Raw genomic sequence first — 18076 nt, forward strand, 5'->3', positions numbered from 1 at the left:
TTTCCCAAACAATGACATAATTAGCCCATTTAGCTCCACAAAGTCATAGTTAGCTAATTTAGCTCCAAGAAGCGGAGAAGAGGAGAAATGAAAAGGAAGAACACAAAGAAGAAGAGAAAGAGAAGAGAAGGAGAACGAGAAGGAGGAGGAGAAGAAGAAGGAGAAGGAGGAGGAGGAGGAGGAGGAGAAGGAGGAGAAGGCCAATGACCTTCTAGTCCTTCTCCTCATCCTCCTCCCTCTCCTCCTTCTTCTTTATTTCTTCTTCTTCTCCTCCTCCTCGTCTTTCTTCTCCTCTTTCATATTCTCCTTGCCTTTATTTCCCCAACAATGACATAATTAGCCCATTTAGCTCCAAAATGCCATAATAACCTCAAAATGGCATAAGAACCTTGGTTAGCTCATTAATATTATATACTTAGCTTGTTTTCCTCTAAAATGGGATAATTAGCCCATGTAGCTCCAAAAAGACATAGTTAGCTAATTTAGCTCCAAGAAGAGGAGAAGAGGAGAAGAAATTGGAAAAATGAAAAGAAAGAAGAAGAAGAAGAAGAAGAGAAGAAGGAGAAGGAGGAGGAGGAGGAGGAGGAGAAGGCCAAGGACCCTCTAGTCCTTCTCCTCCTCCTCCTCCTCCTTCTCCTCCTTCTTCTTTAGTTCTTCTTCTTCTTCTTCTCCTCCTCTTTCTTCTACTCTTTCATATTTTCCTTGCCTGAATATCCCCAACAATGACATAATTAGCCAATTTAGCTCCGAAAAGACATTATAAGCTCAAAATGGCATAAGAATCTTGGTTAGCTCATTAATATTATATACTTAGCTTGTTTTCCTCTATAATGACATAATTAGCCCATTTAGCTCCAAAAACACATAGTTAGCTAATTTAGCTCGAGAAGAGGAGAAGAGGAGAAATGAAAAGGAAGAACAAAAAGAAGAAGAGAAAGAGAAGAGAAGGAGAAGAAGAAGAGAAGAAGGAGAAGGAGGAGAAGGAGCCCTCCTTATTCTCCTTCTTCTTCCCTCCTTCTTCTCCTCTTCTTCTTCAATTTAGCTTATTTTCCCCAACAAAGACATACTTAGCCAATTATCATACAAAATGACATAATTAGCTTAGTTAGGTAAAAACATCATAAGAACCTTGGTTAGCTCAATAAAATGACTAATTAAGATCCTAAAAGACATAACAAGCTCAAAATGGCATAAGAACCTTGGTTAGCTCATTAATATTATATACTTAGCTTGTTTTCCTCTAGAATGACATAATTAGCCCATTTAGCTGCAAAAAGACATAGTTAGCTAATTTAGCTCCAAGAAGAGGAGAAGAGGAGAAATGAAAAGAAGGAAGAAGAACAAGAATAAGAGAAGAAGAAGAGAAGGAGATGGAGAAGAAGAAGAAGGAGGAGAGAAGAAGAGAAGAAGAAGGAGAAGGAGGAGAAGAAGGAGAAGGAGCCCTCCTTATTCTCCTTCTTCTTCTCATATCCTTCTTCTCCTCCTTCTTCTCCTTCTTCTTCTCTTCTTATTTTTTCTTCTTCTCCTCCTCCTTCTCCTTCTCCTTCCCCTCCTCCTCCTCTTCCTTGTTTTTCTTCTCCTTGTTCTCTTCTTGCTTCTTCTCTTTCTTCTTCAATTTAGCTTATTTGTCATATATATGTTGTTGTTGTTCTTTTTCTGACTTTCTTATTCCCATTTTGCAGATTGGATGTACTACATGCATGCAAGCTGGCATTGATGGAGTGCTTTAGTTCTAGTTTTCATTTGAGTTGATGAACAATGTGCAATTATATGTCTATGTATATGTGTTGTGACCTATATATGTGCTATGAATATGGATGAACTTTGTGCTATGAATATGTGTTGTGACCTATATATGTGCTATGTATATGTATATGTGTTGTGACCTATATATGTGCTATGTATATGTATATGTGATGTGAAATAAACAAAACAAACAAAATTGTGACAATATGGGCTCTTTGCCGTCTGCCAGCTGATGGCAAAGGCATTTGGCATCAGCTGAACGACGACAAAAGTGCCACGTGGCGCCCAGCTGTGCAACCTGGGAAGCAGCAGCTGGCCATATAGTATCTTTGCCATCTGCTTCCAGGGGGGCAGACGGCAAAGAAGAGGGCACAAAGCATGGGGGAGGAGGAGGTGGAGGCAGACGGCAAAGAAGAGGGGGAGGAAGATGGCAAAAAAGAGGGGGGAGGCAGATGGCAAAGAAGAGGGGGGAGGCAGATGGCAAAGAAGAGGGGAGGCAGACGCCAAAGCCTCCGTTATCCACTAACGGAGGAAACGCCTACCGGCTGCCGTCTCGACATATTTGCCGACTGCTCTTATGAAAAGCGGACGGCAAAGCTCTTTGCCGTCCGCTTCGGTGATGCAGACGGCAAAGAAGCTACAATGCCGTCGTAGGCTGACGCAGATTTTTTTTCCGATAGTGGGTTTCTTTGCCGTCTGTGATATACTCTTTGCCGTCTGTGATATACTCTTTGCCGTCTGTGATGGCAGACGGCAAAGAAGCTAATTCCTGTAGTGAGGTTTGAGTTTCATGTGGCAAAAGTTGTCTCAAATCACCCCTAAATCACCACTATATATAGGAGGGAGGGGGAGGAGGCTTGCCTTGAGGGCCAAGCCCTCAAGGGTGCGCCGGCCAGGAGGAGAGGAGGAATCCTACTCCAATTAAGATTGGAAAGTGGAGTCCTCCTCTTCCTTCCCACCTCCCCTTTTTTTTCTTTCTCTTTGGTTTTTCTTTTCTTGGCGCCAAGGCCTTCTTGGACTGTCCCACCAGCCACTAAGGGCTGGTGCGCCACCCTAAAGCCATTCGGCTCCCTCTGAGTGCATTTCCCCCCTCCAAGTGAACTTCCGGAACCCATTTGTCACTCTTGGTACAATGCCGGTAATGCCCGAAAACTTTTCGGTAACCAAATGAAACCGTCCTATATATCAATCTTCGTTTCCGAATCATTCCGGAAACCCTCATGACATTTGTGATCTCATCAGGGACTCCAAACAACATTCGGTAACCACACATATAACTCAACTATACTAAAACATCGTCAAACCTTAAGTGTGCAGACACTGCGGGTTCGAGAACTATGTAGACATGCCCCGAGGCACTCCTCGGTCAATATCCAATAGCGGGACCTGGATGCCCATATTGGATCCTACATATTCTCCAAAGATATTATCGATTTAACCTCAGTGTCAAGGATTCATATAATCCCGTATGTCATTCCCTTTGTCCTTCGGTATGTTACTTGCCCAAGATTTGATCGTCAGTATCACCATACCTATTTCAATCTCGTTACCCACAATTCCCTTTACTCGTTCCGTAATACAAGATCCCGTGACTTACACTTAGTCAAATTGCTGGCAAGGCTTGTGTGTGATTTTGTATTGCCGAGTGGGCCCCGAGATACCTCTCCCTCACACGGAGTGACAAATCCCAGTCTTGATCCGTACTAACTCAACGGATACCTTCGGAGATACCTATAGAGCACCTTTATTGTCACCCAATTACTTTGTGAAGTTTGATGCCACAAGGTATTCCTCCGGTGCCAGTGAGTTATATGATCTCATGGTCATAGGAATAAATACTTGACACGCAGAAAAAAGTAGCAATAAAACGAAACGATCAATATGCTACATTCATAGTTTGGGTCTAGTCCATCACATGATTCTCCGAATGATGTGATCCAGTTATCAAGTGACAACACTTGCACATAGCCAGAAAACCTTGACTATCCTTGATCAGCTGGCTAGCCAACTAGAGGCTTGCTAGGGACATTGTTTTGTCTATGTATCCACACATGTATCTGTGTTTTCATTCAATACATTTATAGCATGGATAATAAACAATTATGTTTAAATAGGAAATATAATAATAACTATTTATTATTGCCTCTAGGGCATATTTCGAACAGTCTCCCACTTGCACTAGAGTCAATAATCTAGTCCTCACATCGCCATGCGATTTACATTGTAATAAATCGAACACCCATACAGTTCTGGTGTTGATCATGTTTTGCCCGTGGAAGACGTTTAGTCAGCAAGTCTGCTACATTCAGATTCGTGTGCACTTTGAAAATATTCACTCCCTCTCCTTCGACGTAGTCGTGGATGAGGTTGAAGCGTCGTTTGATGTGTCTGGTCTTCTTGTGAAACCTTGGTTCTTTTGCTAAGGCAATGGCACGAGTGTTGTCACATAACAGAGTTAATGGATCTAATGCGCTCGGCACAACTCCAAGATCTGTCATGAACTGCTTCATCCAGACACCCTTCTTTGCTGCCTCTGAGGCAGCCATCTACTCCGCTTCACATGAAGAATCTGCTACGACGCTCTGCTTGGAACTGCACCAGCTGACTGCACCCCCATTAAGAATAAATACGTATCTGTTTTGCGACTTAGAGTCATCCGACTCGGTGTCAAAACTTGCGTCGACGTAACCTTTTACGACGAGCTCTTTGTCACCTCCATAAACGAGAAACATTTCCTTAGTCCTTTTCAGGTACTTCAGAATATTCTTGACCACCGTCTAGTGATCCACTCCTGGATTACTCTGAAACCTGCTTGCCATACTTATGGCCAAGCTGACGTCTGGTCTAGTGCACAACATTGCATACATGATAGAACCTACAGCTGAAGCGTAGGGGACGGAACTCATTTGTTCTCTATCTTCTGCAGTTGCTCGACACTGAGTCTTACTCAATTGTATACCTTGTAATACTGGCAAGAACCCTTTCTTGGACTAATCCATTTTGAACTTCTTAAAAACTTTATCAAGGTATGTGCTTTGTGGAAGTCCTATCAAGCGTTTCGATCTATCCCTATAGATCTTAATGCCTAGAATGTAAGCAGCTTCTCCTACGTCCTTCATAGAGAAACTTTTATTCAAGTAATCCTTTATGCTCTCCAAAAGCTCCACGTTGTTTCCAATCAGCAATATGTCATCCACATATAATATTAGAAATGCCACAAAGCTCCCACTCACTTTCTTGTAAATACAAGATTCTCCAACCACTTGTATAAACCCAAATGCTTTGATCACCTCATCAAAGCGCTTATTCCAACTCCGAGAAGCTTACACCAGTCCATAAATGGATCGATGGAGCTTGCATACTTTGTTAGCATTCGTTGGATCGACAAAACCTTCGGGTTGCATCATATACAACTCTTCCTTAAGAAAACCGTTAAGTAACGCTGTTCTTACATCCATCTGCCAGATTTCATAATCGTAAAAGGCAGCTATTGCTAACATGATTCGAACGGACTTAAGCATCGCTACCGATGAGAATGTCTCATCGTAGTCAACTCCTTGAACTTGTAAAAAAAACCTTTGCCACAAGTCGATCTTTATAAACGGTCACATCACCGTTTGTGTCCGTCTTCTTCTTAAAGATCCATTTGTTATGAATAGCCTTGCGGCCTTCAAGTAGCACTTCCAAAGTCCACACTTTGTTCTCGTACATGGATCCTATATTGGACTTCATGGCCTCCAGCCATTTGTTGGAATCCGAGCCCACCATTGCTTCTTCATAATTCGCCGGTTCATTGTTGTCCAACAACATAATTGATAAGACAGGATTACCGTACCACTCAGGAGCAGTACGTGATCTTGTCGACCTGCGAGGTCCGACAAGAACTTGATCCGAAGTTTCATGATCATCATCGTTAACTTCATCCTCAATCGGCATCGCAACAACAAGTGTTTCCCCTTGCCCTGTGCCACCATCTAGAGGGAGTAGAGGTTCAACAACCTCATCAAGTTCTATCTTCCTCCCATTCAATTCTTTCAAGAGAAACTCCTTCTCAAGAAAAGCTCCATTTTTAGCAACAAACACTTTGCCCTCGGATTTGAGATAAAAGGTATACCGAACTGTCTATGTTGGGTAACCTATGAAGACGCACTTTTCCGCTTTGAGTTCCAGCTTTTCAGGCTGAAGCTTTTTGACATTAGCATCATATCCCCAAACTTTAAGAAACGAAAGTTTTGGTCTTTTGTCATACCACAGTTCGTATGGTGTCGTCTCAACAGATTTTCATGGTGTCCTATTTAAAGTGAATGCAGTTGTCTCTAATGCATAACCCCAAGACGATAACGACAAATCGGTAAGAGACATCATAGATCGCACCATCCCTAATAAAGTATGATTACGACGTGCGGACACACCATTACGCTTTGGTGTTCTAGGCGGTGTCAACTGTGAAACAATTTCACATTGTCTTACGTGAGCACCAAACTCGAAACTCAGATATTCACCCCCACGATCAGACCATAGGACCTTGATCTTCTTGTTACGATGATTTTCAACTTCACACTGAAATTGCTTGAACTTCTCAAATGTTTCAGACTTGTGATTCATCAAGTAGACATAACCATATCTACTCAAATCATCAATGAAGGTGATAAAATAATGATATCCGCCGCGCGCCTCCACACTCATCGGACCGCATACATCGGTATGTATGATTTCCAACAAGTCACTTGCAAGCTCCATTGTTCCGGAGAACCGAGTCTTAGTCATCTTGCCCATGAGGCATGGTTCGCACGTGTCAAGTGAATCAAAGTCAAGTGACTCCAAAAGTCCATTATAATGGAGTTTCTTCATGCGCTTTACACCAATATGATCTAAGCTGCAGTGCCATAGAAACATGGCGCTATCATTGTTAACTCTAACTCTTTTGGTCTCAATGTTCTGTATATGTGTATCATCGCTATCAAGATTCAATATGAACAATCCTCTCATATTGGGTGCATGAACATAAAAGATATTACTCATAGAAATAGAACAACCATTATTCTCTGACTTAAACGAGTAACCGTCTCGCAATAAACAAGATCCTGATATAATGTTCATGCTGAACGCACGCACTAAAGAACGATTATTTAAGTTCATAACTAATCCTGATGGTAACTGAAGTGAAACTGTGCCGACGGCGATTGCACCAACCTTGGAACCATTTCCCACGCGCATCGTCACTTCATCCTTCACCAACCTTCGCTTATTCCGCATTTCCTGTTTCGAGTTGCAAATATGAGCAACAGAACCAGTATCGAATACCCAAGGACTACTACGAGAGGTGGTTAAGTACACATTAATAACATGTATATTGAATATACCTAATTTTTTCTTGGCCGCCTTCTTATCACCCAGATACTTGGGGCAGTTGCGCTTCCAGTGACCCATACCCTTGCAATAATAACATTTAGTACTGGAAATCAGGCTTTTCTCATCTGCCAAATCTTTGTCGTCAACTGGCTCATGGCAAAGAGTGTCTTTGCCATCAGCTCCCACAAAGCAGACGACAAAGAAGTGGCTGATGGCAAAGAAGGTATTTGCCAGCAGTCAATTCTTTGTCGTCTGCCGCAGACAGCAAAGAAGGTGACAGCAGACGGCAAAGATGCTCATCTGGCCGGGGAAACCTTAGGTCAAACTACGCCCTTCTTTGCTGTCTGCTGGCGGACGACAAAGATGCCAGAGGCAGATGGCAAAGAGTATAGACCGTTTGCCGTCCGCCAGTAGACGGCAAATTAGACGAATCAACTAACGGCCGTCCCAATCCTCTCCCCGTCCCGATCCTGTCAAACGCCACCCTTCCCCCCTCCTCTCCCCGACCCCCCACTGCCGCCACCACTGTCGTGCCGCCGCCCTCGACGCCCCCGGCACCACCCCGGGGGTCCACAGTCCCCCCGCCGCCGCCCCGCAGCCCCCCGCCACCGCCCCGGTGCCCACAGCCCCCCGGCGGCGCTGCCCCACCACCCCCGCAGCCCCACCGCCCACGGCACCGCCTCGTAGCCCCCGGTGCCGCCCCCGCAGCCCCAACAATGCCTGTTAGCCACACACCCCCACCCCCCATGGGAAATTTACTTGTTGTTATTTAGTTTTTTGGAGGAAGAATAAGAGGAAGAGGAGGAGGAGGAGAAGAGGAGAAGAAGAACAAGAGGAGGAGGAGGAGGAGGAGAATAAGAAGAAGAAGGGGAGAAGAAAAAAATAAGAAGGAGAAGAAGAAGAAGAAGAAGAAGAAGAAGAAGAAGAGAAGAAAAAAAATAAGAAGGAGAAGAAGACAAGAAGAAGAAAAAAATAAGAAGGAGAAGAATAGAAAAAAGAAGAATTAGTAGAAGAAGAGGATAAAGAGAAATAGAAATAGAAATAAGAGGAAGAAGAAGAAGAAGAAGAGGAGAAGAGGAGGAGGAGGAGGACGAGAAGAAGAAGAAGAAGAAGAAGAGGAGAAGAAAGAGGAAAAATGAAAAGAAGAATAGAAGAAGAAGGAGAAGGAGGGGGAGGAGAAGGAGCCCTCCTCCTTCTTCTCTCCTCCTTCTTATTTTTTAGCTAATTATCCTCCAAAATGACATAATAAGCTAAAAACCTTGGTTAGCTCATGAATATTATCTTCTTAGCTTGTTTTCCTAAAAAATGACATAATTATACATAATAAGCATATTTGTGTTGATCGGGTGGATTTACATGTGACACTTATCTCGTCGGTGTGAGGTCTGTTGTGCTAAGACCTCCCCATGCGTTGTACGAGCTCCGCCCTTGCATTCTTCGGCCTGTACAAATGTCATCTCCTCCTCGCCCCTACATTTACTTCGGATCTGTTTTCGGATGAAACTTGCTAGATTTAGGTAATTAAATTAATTTATCAGTATGCGTGACCAGTATGCGTCTCCCGTTCGAAAGGGTTACAGTTATAAATATGCATGCATTTGCTTATATTTATAATCGTGATTCTTTCGAATTGTCCAACGTTATCCATGGACAGCCCGAGTATGTGTAGATTGGGTTCGTTTTCCCATATGCTTTGTTCCGGATCCGATGCATAATTTCATCGGTGCCTCCCTCTTGTTGTCCGGACACACATCCTCTCTGTTTATTGCGGAGACGTGTATTAGGAAAACAACGGGGAGGTGCTTTCAAAATATTGTGTTGGATCTGGAGCAGAGCATGGGAAAACGAACACAATCAGAATGCGATTAGGACCTGTATTTACCTATTAGCGTGTAGGTTGCATGGACGTAATAAAAATGGCAAACTTGATTAACTGATGAGTATATATGCTAAATTATATATAAATATATTTCTTGTGTCTTTAGTAGCTAGGAAAGATTACTGATCGTGCGTGGATGTATACCGGTCACCCTAGTCAGAAAGAGATGACGAAGGAATGGTTTCTAAAAACCAAGGAATTTGTGAAAGCCGCATTTGCAAATGGCCAGGAAAGAAACTATTGCCCCTGTCCTGGATGCGACAACTATAAAAAGACGACAGAGGTTGTAATGATTAAACACCTGCAGAGCAGGGGTTTTAAGCCTATTTATACGGTGTCGAAATTTCATGGTGAGTCTACACAACGCACCAGAGCTGAGGTGGTCCGTCGTCGCACCGACGAGCATGGTACCGGGATCGAAGACACGGTGCAAGACTTTGATGATGCTCGGGATTCATAAGATGGGATGGAGGAATCTGCAAAGGCCTTCTATGAGATGTTGGAGTCTTCAAAACATCCTCTCCATGAGCACATTGAGCTTTGTCAGCTGGATGCAATTGCACAAGTAATGGCTCTGAAGGCTCAGTTCAACTTGGGAAGAGAATGCTACGATGTGATGATGACACTATTTGGACGATTCCTACCCAAAGGCCATGTCATGCCTGCAAACCTGTACCAGTTGGACAAAATACTTCATGTACTTTAGATGCCCTATGAGAAGATAGATGCATGTGAGATTGGATGTGTCTTACTTAGGAAGGAGTATGCACACGTGGACTATTGTCCCAATTACGAGTCTTCCAGGTAAGTTTGGTAGACAACGGTATGCATGAGAAGAGGCTCACCAAAATCGCAGTTAGTGTTCTTTGGTATATGCCAATCGTACCAAGGCTTCAACGTCTTTTCATAGTCGAAGAGACAGCCAGACAGATGACATGGCACAAATTGGGCAAAAGAACCGAACTAGATGCTGATGGGAATAAGATGGCAGTACACACATCGGACGGGGAAGCGTGGAAACATTTTGATGGATTGCATCAGGATAAAGCAGTAGATCCAAGGAATCCTCGAGTTTGCGTCGCCACAGATGGTTTTAATCCCTTTGGCATGACGGCAACCCAATACAGTTGTTGGCGTGTATTTGTCATTCCACTCAATCTCTCCCCCCCGGGCAGATATGCAAAGAAAGAACATATGTTTGACGTTGTTAATTCCAGGGCCCAATTATCTAGGGAAGAATATGAATGTGTATCTGCAGCCGCTTAAGGATGAATTGGAAGAAGCTTGGGATAATGGGGTCAAGACATACGATGCCGCTACAAAACAAAACTTCAAAATGCATGTGTGGTATGTACTCTATGCATGACTTGTTGGCGTATGCGCTATTCTCTCGATGGTGTGTGCATGGAAGGTTCCCATGCCCCCAATGCAAGGCAGCTCTTCAGTTTCATTGGTGGTAGGAGGGTCGGAAGTATTCTTGCTTTGACTTGCATAGACAATTCCTGGATCCTGACCATCAGTTCAGAAAAGACAAGAAGAACTTTACCAAAGGTAAAGTTGTCAAAAACTTGGCACCACCTGCGTTGACAGGCCAACAGATCCTGGATCACTTAAACACCCTCGAGCCTGATCCAGAGCGTCAAAGGTATTTCAAGGGGTATAATTCAAAACACGCCTGGACTCACAAGCCATGCTTCTGGGATATGCCTTACGTCAAAGACCTCCTTCTTCCACACAATACCGACATGATGCGCACTGAGATGAATATCGGACAGGCTATTTTTCGTACATTGTTCGACATAGATGGGAAGACAAGGGATAATACTAAAGCTAGAGTCGATCAAGAGACACTATGTCATAGACCGTTACAAAACATACGAGAAGGCAAAGGAAAGCAGAGGTGGTCGAAGCCAAAGGCCAGTGATACGTCTCCAACATATCTATAACTATTGTTGGTTCCATGCTATTATCTTGTCAAACTTTGGATGTTTCGTATGCCTTTTATATCTTTTTTGGGACTAACTTATTAACTCGGTGCCAAGTGCGAGTTCCTGTTTTTTGTGTTTTTAACCCTTTTCAGAGGAGAATATTAAACAGAGTCCAAACGGAATAAAACCTCCGAAAAGATTTTTTCCGGAACAGAAGATATGCGGGGAACTTGAGAACCAAGGCAAAGGACCCCGGGGGAGGTCACAAGCCCCCTAGGCGCGGCCTGGGGGCGCACCTAGCACGCTTGTGTGCCCCCTTGTGGCTCCTCTTGCCCTACTTCTTCCGCCTATAAATCTATGAAAAATCCAAAACCACGGGAGAGAGCCACGAAAATACTTTTCCGCCGCCGCAAGCTTCTGTCTCCGCAAGATCTCAATTGTGGCACGTTTTGATGCCCTGCCGGAGGGGGATTCGGACACGGAGGGCTTCTTCAACAACACCATTGCCTCTTTGATGATGCGTGAGTAGTTCACCATAGACCTTCAGGTCCATAACTTGTTGCTAGATGGCTTCTTCTCTCTCTTGGATCTTCAATACAAATGTCTCCATGATCTTCATGGAGATCTATCTGATGTAATCTTCTTTTGCGGTGTGTTTGTCGAAATCCGATGAATTGTGGATTTATGATCAGATTATCTATGAATCTTATTTGAGTTTCTTCTGGTCTGTTATATGCATGATTTCATATCCTTGTAATTCTCTTCGAGTTGCGGGTTTTGTTTGGCCAACTTGATCTATGATTCTTGCAATGGGAGAAGTACTTGGTTTTGGGTTCATACCGTGTGGTGACCTCACCCAGTAACAGAAGGGGTAGTGAGGTACGCATCGTCTTGTTTCCATCAAGGGTAAAAAGATGGGGTTTATATCTATTGCATGAATTTATCCCTCTACATCATGTCATCTTGCTTAAGGCGTTACTCTGTTTTTCATGAAATAAATACACTAGATGCATGCTGGATAGCGGTAGATGTGTGGAGTAATAGTAGTAGATGCAGAAAGTATCAGTCTACTTGTCCCGGACGTGATGCATATACGTATGATCATTGCCTCAGATATCGTCATGACTTTGCGCGGTTCTATCAATTGCTCGACAGTAATTCGTTCACCCACCGTAATATTTGCTATCATGAGAGAAGCCTCTAATGAACACTATGGCCCCAAGGTCTACTTCACATTATATTCTCAGCTCCACACTTTTAGTTTATTGCACTTTCCGCCTTTAGATCTCACCTTGCAACCAATCATGAAGGGATTGACAACCCCTTTGTAGCGTTGGGTGCAAGTTTGCTATTTTGCGTAGGTACTTTAGGAACTTGGCTTGATACTCCTACTGGATTGATACCTTGGTTCTCAAACTGAGGGAAATACTTACTGCTATTGTGCTGCATCACCCTTTCCTCTTCAATGGAAAACCAACGCAAGCTCAAGAGGTACCAAGAAGAATTTCTGGCACCGTTGCCGAGGAGCATCAAGTGAAGCTTATCCAAGTAACCGTCGCAAACTCATCTCTTGCATTTACTTTTATTGCCTCCCGTTTTCCTCTCCCCCACTTGTGAAAAACAAAAATTTACAAAACTATTTGCCTTTTTTCGTTTGCCCTTTTCTTTTGCTTGTTCTCTTTTCTCTTGTGTGCTTGTCTGTTTGCTGAAGTCACCATGACTGAAAACACCAAACTTTGCGACTTCTCGAATACTAATAATAATGATTTTATTAGTAGTCCGATTGCTCCTGCCACTAGTGCGGAATCATAAGAAATCAATGCTGCTTTGCTGAATCTTGTTATGAAAGAGCAATTCTCCGGCCTTCCTAGTGAAGATGTCGGATCCCATCATAATACCTTCATTGAGTTATGCGATATGCAAAAGAAGAAAGATGTGGATAATGATGTGATTAAATTGAAGCTATTTCCGTTCTCATTGCGAGATTGAGCAAAAACTTGGTTTTCATCTGTGCCCAAAAATAGTATTGATTCTTGGAACAAGTGCAAAGATGCTTATATATCCAAGTATTTTCCACCGGCTAAGATTATCTCTCTCCATAATGATATCATGAATTTTAAGCAACTAGATCATGAACATGTTGCATGAAAAGATTTTTTTTCGGAACAGAAGATACGCGGGGAACTTGAGAACCAAGGCAAAGGACCCCGAGGGAGGTCACAAGCCCCCTAGGCGCGGCCTGGGGGGCGCCTAGCAGGCTTGTGGGCCCTCCATGTATCCTCTGCCCTACTTATTCCGCCTATAAATCTCCGAAAAATCCAAAACCACGGGATAGAGCCACGAAAATACTTTTCCGCCGCCGCAAGCTTCTGTCTCCGCAAAATCCCATATGGGGCACATTCTGGTGCCCTGTCGGAGGGGGGATTCGGACACGGAGGGTTTCTTCGTCAACACCATTGCCTCTCCGATGATGCGTGAGTAGTTCACCATAGACCTTCGGGTCCATAACTAGTAGCTAGATGGCTTCTTCTCTCTCTTCGATCTTCAATACAAAGTTCGCCATGATCTTCATTGAGATCTATCCGATGTAATCTTCTTTTGCGGTGTGTTTCTTGAGATCTAATGAATTGTGGATTTATGATCAGATTATCTATGAATCTTATTTGAGTTTCTTCTGATATCTTATATTCATAATTTCATATCCTTGTAATTATCTTCGAGTTATGGGTTTTGTTTGGCCAACCTTATCTATGATTCTTGCAGTGGGAGAAGTGCTTGGTTTTGGGTTCATACCGTGCGGTGACCTCACCCAGTGACAGAAGGGGTAGCGAGGCACGCATCATGTTGTTGCCATCAAGAGTAAAAAGATGGGGTTTATATCTATTGCATGAGTTTATCCCTCTACATCATGACATCTTGCTTAAGGCGTTACTCTGTTTGTCATGAAATCAATACACTAGATGCATGCTGGATAGCGGTCGATGTGTGGAGTAATAGTAGTAGATGCAGAAAGTATCGGTCTACTTGTCTCAGACGTGATGCCTATATGTATGATCATTGCCTTAGATATCGTCATGACGTTGCGCGGTTCTATCAATTGCTCGACAGTAATTCGTTCACCCACCGTAAAATTTCTATCGTGAGAGAAGCCTCTAGTGAAGACTATGGCTCCCGGGTCTACTTCACATTATATTTTCAGCTCCACACTTTTACTTTGTTGCACATTCCGCCTTCAGATCTCACCTTGCAATCAATCGTGAAGGGATTGACAACCCCTTTGTAGCGTTGGGTGCAAGTTTGCTGTTTTGCGCAGGTACTTTAGGAACTTGGCTTGATACTCCTACTGGATTGATACCTTGGTTCTCAAACTAAGGGAAATTCTTACTGCTATTGTGCTGCATCACCCTTTTCTCTTCAAGGGAAAAACCAACACAAGCTCAAGAGGTAGCAGCCAGCTATGAGGGAAATTATTTTGTGGGTCAAAATGCACTTGAAGTTCCCCAATGGGTATGCAGTGAATCTAAAGAGGGGAGCGAGTCTTGAAAAAATAAAAATCTTTGGTCTCAAGAGTCATGATTGGCACATATGGCTAGAGCGGGTAATGCCGGTGATGTTACGTGGCTTTATTCCTGAAAATGAATGGCTAGTACTGACGGAGCTGAGCTATTTCTTATGTGGTCTTTGTGCGAAAGAATTGTCGCCTGGCGTGGTAGATGACATGGAGGAGTTTGCACCAGAGTTGTTGTGCAAGTTAGAGAAGATCTTTCCGTCGGGCTTCTTTAATCCAATGCACCATTTAATTTTACATGAGAGGATGGATTGGGTGGGCCTGTGCATAATCGTTGGTGCTATGCAACTGAGAGGATGCAGAAAACGCTTTGATCGAAATGTAAAATAAGCGTAGAATTGAAGCATCAATGGCAGGGGCTTTCATTACTGAGGAGGTGGCAAACTTTGTGACAGCACACTACGAAGCCAAGAATCATCATTTTGATAATCTGAAGCCTCGGCACAATGATGCAGACCCTCAAAAAGGTGGGTCCAACCTCAGCCTATTGAATGGGAAGCTCGCACTAGTCGATGCTTCGAAACCAGTAACGTTGGATGTCGAAGAATGGCGGAACATTTTGTTGTATATCTTCAACAACCTAACAGAAGTGCGGCCGTACATCGAGTAAGTTCTAGGCACATTTCCCGTAACTTCTAATTCCTTTGAACTGCTCTTATTCCCGGATATTTCATACACCCGATACGTCGCCAAATTCTCGGATGGAGCGGTGATCGAAAATGATTCCGTCAAAGAGTATGAGCTTCTGGCAAAGACAGGAGGCGTCTATCCCGGTTTCATCTCTTGGTTCAAAAAACGGTTATTATCAATAATGGACCATTTCATTTTTTGGTCTAACTTGCGGCTAATGCAACAATCGTTTCTTATTAAACTTGTAGGCTAATTCAGAGTCTATGGACGCCGAATTGAGACAAGCCGCTAATGGTTTTGACTATAAGACCCGTTCATTTGAGAAATACAACATCAACGGGTATCTCTTTTGTACCTATGGCAAAGAGCTATCTATGCCCCATCGGAAATCTACAAATTGTGGTGTCTCTGCTATCGGCGAAGGTGTTATCGAGTATTATGGAAGAGTTGAAGCAATTTATGAACTTCAATTCTATGGTGAAAACCGACCGAACGTCGTAGTCTTCAAATGTTATTGGTTCCAGCCGAAGGAGATTAGAAGGACTCATTAACATATAGGACTAGTCGAAATCAATCCAAACACCCATTTAGATCTTCCCGATGTCTATATTATCGCTCAACAGGCGACCCAAGTTTTCTATCTACCGTGGGCATGCCAAACTGATAAGAATCTGGAACGTTGATATGTTGTTTATGAAGTGCCGCCACATGTTAGACCACCTATCCGAAATGAACAGGATTATGAACCTCACATTAACCCAGATACATATGATGGACAATTCTTCCAAGAAACACGTCTTTCCAAGAAACGTTTCAAGAACCGCCATGCTTCACCCCAGAACATGGAAGTAGATAGAGACAATGAATCCGACTTCACTCTTGAGCCGGAACCAGCAGAGCTGGAACTACAAGAGGTTACTGATGCGGATGACCTATCAATGCTTGACCGATTACAGAAAGGCCTTCCACAACTTCATGTCGTCGAACCCGATGAGCACGTCATTCATGAATACATGCGTGATAGTGATGATGATGATGATCCATTTATTGATGATAGTTGTTAGTTTGTAAGATTCACAACTTAAATTATATATGTACATATTATTATTCATGATAGTGATTATGTTATATTAATTTCTTTTAATCTTTATCATGACAGGTCAAGTCCCTCCGCCGATGCCCGTCTTCTCTGCGATTGTCACCGTGAGTTTCATTTCAATGGTCACTATAAACTAGTATGAACAAGTTTAATCAGTGAGGAAGTGTCCACCATATATGAGAGAATAAGAATGCCGACTGTTGTTGTGCGGGTCGCTTCTCCTCCTTCTCGTTATGATAGATATTTGTTATGCACTAGGGGAAGTAGGAGTAGCGACCACCATCGACGGTCAAAAAATTAGGTGAGGGAGTGTCCACCATATATGAGAGAAGAAGAATGCTGACTGTTTTTGTGGGAGTTGCTCTTGCGTCTTCTCCTTGTGCTAGATATTTGTTATGCACTAGGGGAAGTAGGAGTAGCGACCATCATCGATGGTCGAAAAATCGGTGAGGGAGTGTCCACCATACATGTGAGAAGAGTGTCCATCATATGTCGTCTATTTGAGTTCCTCAAGCATATTTATTAAGTAATTTATGTTGTTTATTTAAAAATATTTGATAACTAATTTCTATTGACAACTTATTTTCATACTTAGCCCATTTAGCTCCAAAATGACATAATAAGCCGATTCAGCTCCAAAAAGACATAATTAGAAATTTTAGCTCCAAGAATAGGAGAAGAGGAGAAGAAATAGGAAAAATGAAAAGAAGGAAGAAGAAGAAGAAGAAGAAGAGAAGAAGAAAAGAAGGAGAAGAAGGAGGAGGAGGAGAATAAGGAGAAGGAGGAGAGGACCTTTTCCTTCTTCTCCTCCTTCTCCTCCTCCACCTCCTTCTCCTTATTCTTCTCCTTCTTCTTGATTTCTACTTCTTCTCCTCCTCCTCCTCTATATTCTCCTCTTTCATATTCTCATTACCTTATTTTCCACAATAATGACATGATTAGCCCATTTAGCTCCAAAATGACATAATAAGCCCATTTAGCTCCAAAAAGACATAATTAGAAAATTTAGCTCCAAGAATAGGATAAGAGGAGATGAAATAGGAAAAATGAAAAGAAGGAAGAAGAAGAGGAAGAAGAGAAGAAGAAGAGAAGGAGGAGAGGAGGAGGAGAAGAAGGAGGAGGAGAGGAGGAGGAGGAGAAGGAGAAGGAGGAGAAGACCTTTTCCTTCTTCTCCTCCTTCTCCTCCTCTTCCTCCTCCTTCTCCTTCTTCTTGATTTATTCTACTTCTCCTCCTCCTCCTCTATCTTCTCCTCTTTCATATTCTCCTTACCTGATTTTCCCCAACAATGACATAATTAGCCCATTTAGTTCCAAAATGACATCATAAGCCCATTTAGCTCCAAAAGACATAATTAGAAAAATTAGCTCCAAGAATAGGAGGAGAGGAGAAGAAATAGGAAAAATGAAAAGAAGGAAGAAGAAGAAGAAGAAGAAGAGAAGAAGAAGAGAAGGAGGAGAAGGAGGAGGAGAAGAAGGAGGAGAAGAAGGAGGAGGATAGGAGGAGGAGAAGAAGGAGTAGGAGGAGAATACCTTTTCCTTCTTCTCCTCCTTCTTATCCTTTTTCTTGATTTCTTCTTCTTCTCCTCCTCCTCCTCTTTCTTCTCCTCTTTCATATTCTCCTTACCTTATTTTCCCCAACAATGACATAATTAGCCCAATTATCTCCAAAGTGACATAATTAGCCCATTTAGCTCCAAAAAGACATAATAAGCTCAAAATGGCATAAGAACCTTCGTTAGCTCATTAATATTATATACTTAGCTTGTTTTCCTCTAAAATGACATAATTAGCCCATTTAGCTCGAAAAAATACATACTTAGCTAATTTAACTCCAAGAAGAGGAGTAGAGGAGAAATGAAAAGAAGGAAGAAGAA

The sequence above is a fragment of the Hordeum vulgare genome, chromosome 1H (assembly GCF_904849725.1).
Source record: "Hordeum vulgare subsp. vulgare chromosome 1H, MorexV3_pseudomolecules_assembly, whole genome shotgun sequence".
Taxonomy (NCBI): Eukaryota; Viridiplantae; Streptophyta; class Magnoliopsida; order Poales; family Poaceae; genus Hordeum; species Hordeum vulgare.